General features: G+C 49.2%; 1 protein-coding gene across 1 annotated transcript in view; it reads right to left on the bottom strand.

The window, feature by feature from the left end:
- The window catches only part of ALDH1L1 (aldehyde dehydrogenase 1 family member L1), a 42471-nt gene extending 42312 nt beyond the window's left edge, over positions 1-159 (bottom strand). Inside the window, exon 1 of the mRNA XM_006763235.2 lies at positions 81-159. The gene's annotated coding sequence lies outside the window, so the exon portion shown is untranslated. The remainder of the gene's footprint in view (positions 1-80) is intronic.
- Between the last annotated feature and the right edge of the window lie 6518 nt (positions 160-6677).

Genomic DNA, 6677 nt, shown 5'->3' with positions numbered 1-6677 from the left:
CCCCCCCCCCCGCCAGCCGCGAGCTGGAGCAGCCTGATTTCCTGGGGAGAAGGGGCGGATCGGGGTGCGCGGGGACTCACCTGGCTCGGAAGGAGGGGCAGCGGCCGCGGGCCTGAAGGGACCTCTGAGAGCTGGGCTCCTGGCGCTGGGGCTGCCCCGCGGAAACTCTCTGGACGGCGGCGGGAAGGACTCGCCTAACTGTGCGGCGCAGGCTGGGCGCTTCTCACCCTCGGGGTCTGCTGGCTACGGGTCCTTCCAGAATCCACAGGGCGTGGGCTTTGAAAAGGAAACTCTTGCCAAACCCGGCAGTTTTCACCCACTCGCTCAAAAACAAAGCGCCACGTGCCTACCAGGTGCTGGGGACACAGGTAGAAAACCAAACAAAACCCTCGCCACCTGCGCCTCCACGCGCCCGAGAGCGGCAGTAGCTGCGCGTCTTGGTGCCTCTGGGGCTCTGCCTGCTCCGTGTCCGCCCGCCCTTCTCGGCAAGTCCCCTCCTCGCTCTGCTCCCACTCAGTCCGGATGCCACGACCCCTGTCCTGGCTCCCGACCTGACAATCCTGTCTCGGGCAGGGTTATGGTTTCCCTCCGGACCAAAAGCAGCCCAGGAAAAAGAATGCAGAGGAGAGCAACCCTGCCCACCGTGCCCTGCCTTCCAGCCTGTGCTGCGCTGCCTCCTTCCCCCTGGAATGCCCTCCTCACACCCGCACTGGACCCCTCTGTGCCCTTCCTGGCCTGGCTTCTTCCCAGGGCTCTTGCTGCCTGAATTCCAGCCACCCGGACCCCTCCCTCTTCAGTGCCTGAACACATCAAGCTTGCTCCAACCTCCAGGCTTCTACATTGGCCTCTGCTGGAACGTTCTTCTCTCAAATACTACAGAGCCTTGCCCTCTCTCGCCTTCACATCGTGGCTTACACGTCAAATACCTGATGCAGGGCCTCAGAGAAGCTGTTCTAGGTCACACGGTCTAAAGTCCCTCAGCCGCTCCCTGTCACGTCACCCTCTCATACCTCCTTCACAGCACTCACTGTATAGCTGAGTTTTCTTGTTCATTGTTTGTTTATTATCTGTCCCTACCACTAGCTTCTACGCTCTTTGAGGGCAGGAAACTGGAGTGATCAATTCACTGCTGTGTTCCCAATACACAGCGATGGCACCTCGTAGAGGCTGAATGTTTGTTGAGTGGCTTAATGCCCACATGCCAGCAGGAACACCCAACACTGAGGTGGCCCATCTCTGCGGAGCCTTCTAGCTCATTCTCGGGAGCTGTCCCCTGATCTTCCTGCCCCAGCCCCCAGGACTCCTGCCTATCCCTCACATACACCAACCTTCTTGCCTTATAAACTTCCCACATGCTAATTCATCCTCTTCCCCAAGGGAATCTCACTCACATTCCAGGGGTTCCTACTTAAATGTCACATCTTCAGGGCAGCTTTCCCTAAGCACACATCACCGGGACAGATTCTGTGACTACAGAGGGGCCTCTAACTTCCCTTCATGCACCCCCTTCCGTTGTAATTTTATCCCAGCTTCTGGGATTATTTGATTGGCATGCCTCCCCCACTAGAATATGAAGGCAAAGACTATCTTGGTCCCCGGAATTCCCCCAACATTTAGTGTAATGCCTTGTGTTCCGAAGGTGCTCAATGAAATTTGTGGAATAAATCACTGAATGTCAGGGGCCTGGAATGGGAAAGTGGTGTGAGCAGAACTGAAGCTAGAATAGAGAAGGCAGAATAATAGGTGGCAACAGGAACCACCAAAAGGATGACTAAGAGACTAGACACCCCAAAAAGGTGCTAGAAAATCAGAGAAGAACCCATAGTCTTACAGGGTATAAGGAGCAGGGGAGTGGGGAGTTAAAGCAGAAAGTTTAGCAACGCTGCCACCTGCAGTAACATGGAAAACGGAAATGGGCCAAGTGAACTGGGTAATCTGGTAAGGACATTTCAGGCAGATTCTTGAAGTTGTTTCCTAGCTTCTTCTTGCTGCTTATATTAAAAAGCGAGAAAAGAGAGATAAGCCAAAAGGGCTGTTAAATAAAAGGGACCAAAACTTGCTGGTTTAAAAAATTCCCAGCTTTTCCAAATATCAAATGATGCTTAAATTAACTAACAACTTCCAGGCAACGATGCAGTCCAGGGCCATGCCAGGAAAAGATGGTTTAAAGGTGATGCCAAGGGGTGGCTGTGAAATCCTTTGTTAAGTTCTTAAAACATCAAAAGTGGCACCTCGGAGTATTCAGTTAAGCAGGAGGACTTCCAAGAATCTTGACGTTGTCATTTAGCCAAAGCCCAAGGTAGAGAAGAACTAATCTCAAAGAGATGCCAGTTGTTCAGAGGAGTGAACCTCAATAAGATTCACGGAAAACACACACAGTTTTTTAAGAGAATTATATTGGTAAAACAGTGCCCATTTGGAGCTTGGACTAAAAGAATGAGCGATAGTACAAAATAAAAAGACTTCTGGAGCTGCCCGCCCCAATTCTACTGGCAATAAGCAATCCCAGAGAGTACACGGAAGCAAACATGGGCTGCATTTCATGGAAACAGATGGCATGACTAGAGAGCAGAGCAAAGATCCCAAAGGTGGAACCAGAGAGGCCCACCTTTGCACAGAAATATCTAAAGTGGTTATGCTATGCCTGTCCCACCATTGTATGCTGGGGAGGGGGGTGTAGGAGTGTATGCTGCAGGCGGGGCGGGGAGGGGGGTGGTCAAGAGTACAGACAACTTGTCTCTGGAACTCACAGGCCTATAAATTGAGAGCAACTAGCAGGTGCACTGAAGGAAATACACCCAAGGAGCCTCCTTCATAGCAGAACCTGATTTGGATGCAAAGATTCTGGACTTGGAGCTCATTCTGCAGTAGGAGGGGACTGTTGGCAAGGGGTGGGTATTGGGAAGGGTGTGTATGTTTTGCAAGTGGGAGGACAGTAAATAATTTGTGGCCACTGAGTGAACTGTAGTAATTTTTAAACTCTTTCACGCTCTCTCCGTCAGGAGGAGGAGTACAATTCCTTGAGCCCTTGAGCATTTACTAGACTCAGTAACTTGCTTCTAACAAGTGAAATAGCGTAGAAGTGACAGTGTGTGGCTTTTGAATCTATTATTCCACAGACCAGATAGAGAAATTGGGCCTGTGGTCAGAAGTGGCAGAAGAGAGCTCTTCTGTATCCTAGAACTCTATGAAAACCTCTGAATGGGTCATACTGAGCACCCCTCGGCCAGTTCAGTTCACTGTGCCAGGAACGCTCCTTCCCTTCATCTATCTAAGCTTATGCTTCAGGGATTGACTGATGTATTATCTCTTTTGGGAAGCTTTCCCCAGCTCTTCTCCCTTGGAAATTCCCATATTTATAGCACAGATCACATTCTAATATAATTTTCCAAATACTTGTCTGTCTCTCTCAACTGTAAGGCTCCTGAGGGCAAGGACAGGGACTACTTCATCTGTGGAGCCCAGAGCCCTGCATGGGACCTGACTCAAAGGCACCAGTGGCTGAGTGTGGATTGAGGATGTGCCCAACAGAGAGAGCCTCTGCCAGAACTTTCTGTGGATCCCTAGGTGGCTGGGAAGATAGTGTGTGCTGGCACAGTCCTATGATCTGGTTAAGGGGATGGGGCTACTGTTCCAATCCAGGGGCAGTTTAGCGGATGAGTTTGCCCAGGGCCACATGGGTGGGTGACCAGGTGGCTAGAGAAGTGGGTTTGCTTTCTGTTGTGTAAGGATGATTCAGCTTGTCCTTTGGGAACTTAGGAACTGGATGGTGCTATGTGTACCCTGCAAAGGAAACATTAACTTGGCAAGGTCTATGACCTTTGGGAAATCAAAACAGGCAGGACACATGACCTGAACTTTCTTTTCAAATTTGGGGCCAGTGTTCCCCTTTGCTCCACTTCTGCGGCCTCCTATTCAGATGCAAAGTGAGACCACCCCATACTTCCACTTTGCCTGGCGAATTACTCACGGTATCACCTGACGTCCCATCCCCAGTGGGAACCTGGGATTCAGGATGGCTTTCCTTGATGATCCCCCTGGAATATCAAGGCCAACATGTGATTTTACGTATTGTTTTAGTCCATTCTGGCTGCTATTACACAATACACACTGGGTAGCTTATAAACAACAGAAATGTATTTCTTATAGTCCTGGAGGCTGGGAGTCCGAGATCAGGGTACCAGCATGGTTGGGCGAGAGCCCTCCTCTGAGTCACAGATTTCCCATGTGTCTTCACATGAGTTCCATATGGTTTCCATACGGGGCATGGAGCATTTGCCACATCCAAAGAAGGACAGTGTGGAGAGAGGGCTGTTTGAGAGGTGTTGTGACCTTGGGCAAGGACACGACCAACTATAAGGGAGAGCTAGGAGAATAAAAACTCATCTCATTCTCTTCCCTCTCTCCTCAGATCTCCTTCCAGGACTCTCTCGTGTTTGGGTAACTGGCAGTCACGGATAAAGAGGCTGGTAGAAGCAGCCCTTCCAGGTCAGACTCCCGAGCAGCAAGCAGCAAGGACAGGAAGAGCTTTTTTTAGCGGATGAGCAGATACCATCCAGTTAGGAGAAAGCCCACCCAAGTTTAATGGAGGGAACTTAATATGAAGCCATAGTTACAGAAGCATTAGAAGAACTGAGGGTGCAGACAAGAAATAATGAGGCAACCCAGAGCTTAGCAGCAGACAAGAAGGTGAACCCCTAAGGCCAGGTGGTCTGACAAAGGGAAAATGAGGTCACTGGTGCCATTCACATTGCCAAACCCAATGCACACACTTTCCCCCGCATCTTGACTGCTCCATAGCAGTCAATGCTGTTGGTCCCCTGTGTCAATCATGAGCCTGGTTGTTCAAAACACTTGTCCTCATCTGCTCTGTACTGCAAAGCTCTGAAATTGGAGTCATCCAGCAGGGGGAGAAAAACAAACATAAAAGAGAACCACCTAGGAACTGGGACCAACAGGGTGGCCCAGGGAGAGCTGAGATCAAGGGCATCAGGCCTCTCCTGGAAATGCAGCCTGAAGCACAGATGATGCCCATTCTTTCCCATCTCCCCCAGGGCTTCCCAGAGCTTCCAGGCCTTGAACACACTGGAAGGCACTCACTTGACAGCAGCCGAGAAATGTGGTTCCCTGAGGCCAGGCACCTGCTGTATGGAACAGGGTGAGGGGCAAGGGAGAAACAGAGGAGTGAGTAATAAGGCACATGACTGACACAGCGGGACAAGAGCTTTGACTGCTACAGAGAGGACAAGATGGGGAAGATGGTCTGTGTATTATATTTGGCAACATGAAAGGTATTGGTGATGCCAGTGAACACTGTGTCTGGAGTAACACGAACAGAGCCATCTTGGAGGGAGTAAGAAGCAAGCGTGCGATGATAAAAACATGGAGGCAAGCACTTGTGGCATTTTTGGCTGTGAAGAGGAAGATAATGAGAAAGGCCAGGATGGGAGGAAGACCTGGAGTCAAGGAAAAGGGTTTTTAATGAGAGAAACTTACCAGTGTAAAAAGTCTATGGGAAGGATTCGGTTGAGAAGGAAAAACTGAATGTACAAGGAAGAAAGGGGGAAATTAGTAGTGTCTGTGGTCCCTAAACAGGTGTAAAGGGAAGACATTTAAGAACAGATTCACGGAGTGTTCTTCAATGACACTAACCAGAGGGAAGCAAGGAAGGATGGATTGGGTGGGATGGTTAGATGGATATGTGGATGGATGATGGGTAGATGGTTCTCTCTCCCTCCCTCTCTCTTTCCTACTTCTCCTCTTCCCTGTCTTCTTCACTTCCACTCTCTCTAAAAAAGCAATGAAAAAATATTCTCCAATGAGGATTAACAAAAAAGGAAGGAAAGAAAGATATTGAAGAAAGAAAGAAAGAAAGAAAGAAAGAAAGAAGGAAGGAAGGATGGAAGGAAGGAAGGAAGGAAGGAAGAAAGGAAAGAAGGAAAGAAGGAAGGAAAAAAGGGGATATGGATGTGTGGATGGGTGGATAGATGGACATGTAGACATAGGAATGAGTGATGAATGGATGGGTAGATGAATAGATGGATGGCTGGAAAGGTGAATGGTGGAATTCCTTTGCCTGCTTCATGTTGGTTCAAGATGATAGATCTCACCGCATAGCTTTCCTTCTCTCTCTCTGAACAACAGGTGAGATCATCTTGTGAGGTAGGAGGGGGGAAGGTGGTTGGTTTGTGAAAGTTTGAGAAGCCAAGGCAGTGTTGAAGGCTCATTTGATATTGGTGGTCATGATTAAGACCCATCTGTACTATTTTGAGACCCTTTTCTAGCAGCACCAGGTACTCAAAGAGGAGGTACTACAGAAAAGTAAAGAGAGCTTTGTGTTCATCCACAGCTGGCAATTTTCCCAGATGATTTCAGTGAAAAGCAAAGGGCAGTAGTGAACTGCTGTATCTAAGCTGGACAGGGAAATTGCTGATTGGTGAGGGAAATTATAGAGGTCAATGAACTAGATAGAGGTTCCTTAAGGCCAACAAGTGGTCATGCTGGGACAGTTGAACCAGAGGCTGAATGAGAGAACATGTGAGCAGAAAATGGGATGCCTAAATCAGTGGCTCTGGAAGTGGAGGGGGCTTAGGTGGCCCAGTTGTAAGATAGGGTCATGAGGAGGTTATGGCAGCAAGGGCCCTTTTGAGACTAGCACTAGGAAGAAGCACACATTT

The sequence above is a fragment of the Myotis davidii genome, unplaced genomic scaffold, assembly GCF_000327345.1.
Source record: "Myotis davidii unplaced genomic scaffold, ASM32734v1 scaffold78, whole genome shotgun sequence".
Lineage (NCBI taxonomy): Eukaryota > Metazoa > Chordata > Mammalia > Chiroptera > Vespertilionidae > Myotis > Myotis davidii.
Note: the sequence above shows the minus strand (reverse complement) of the source record. Positions and strands in the feature narration are given on the sequence as shown.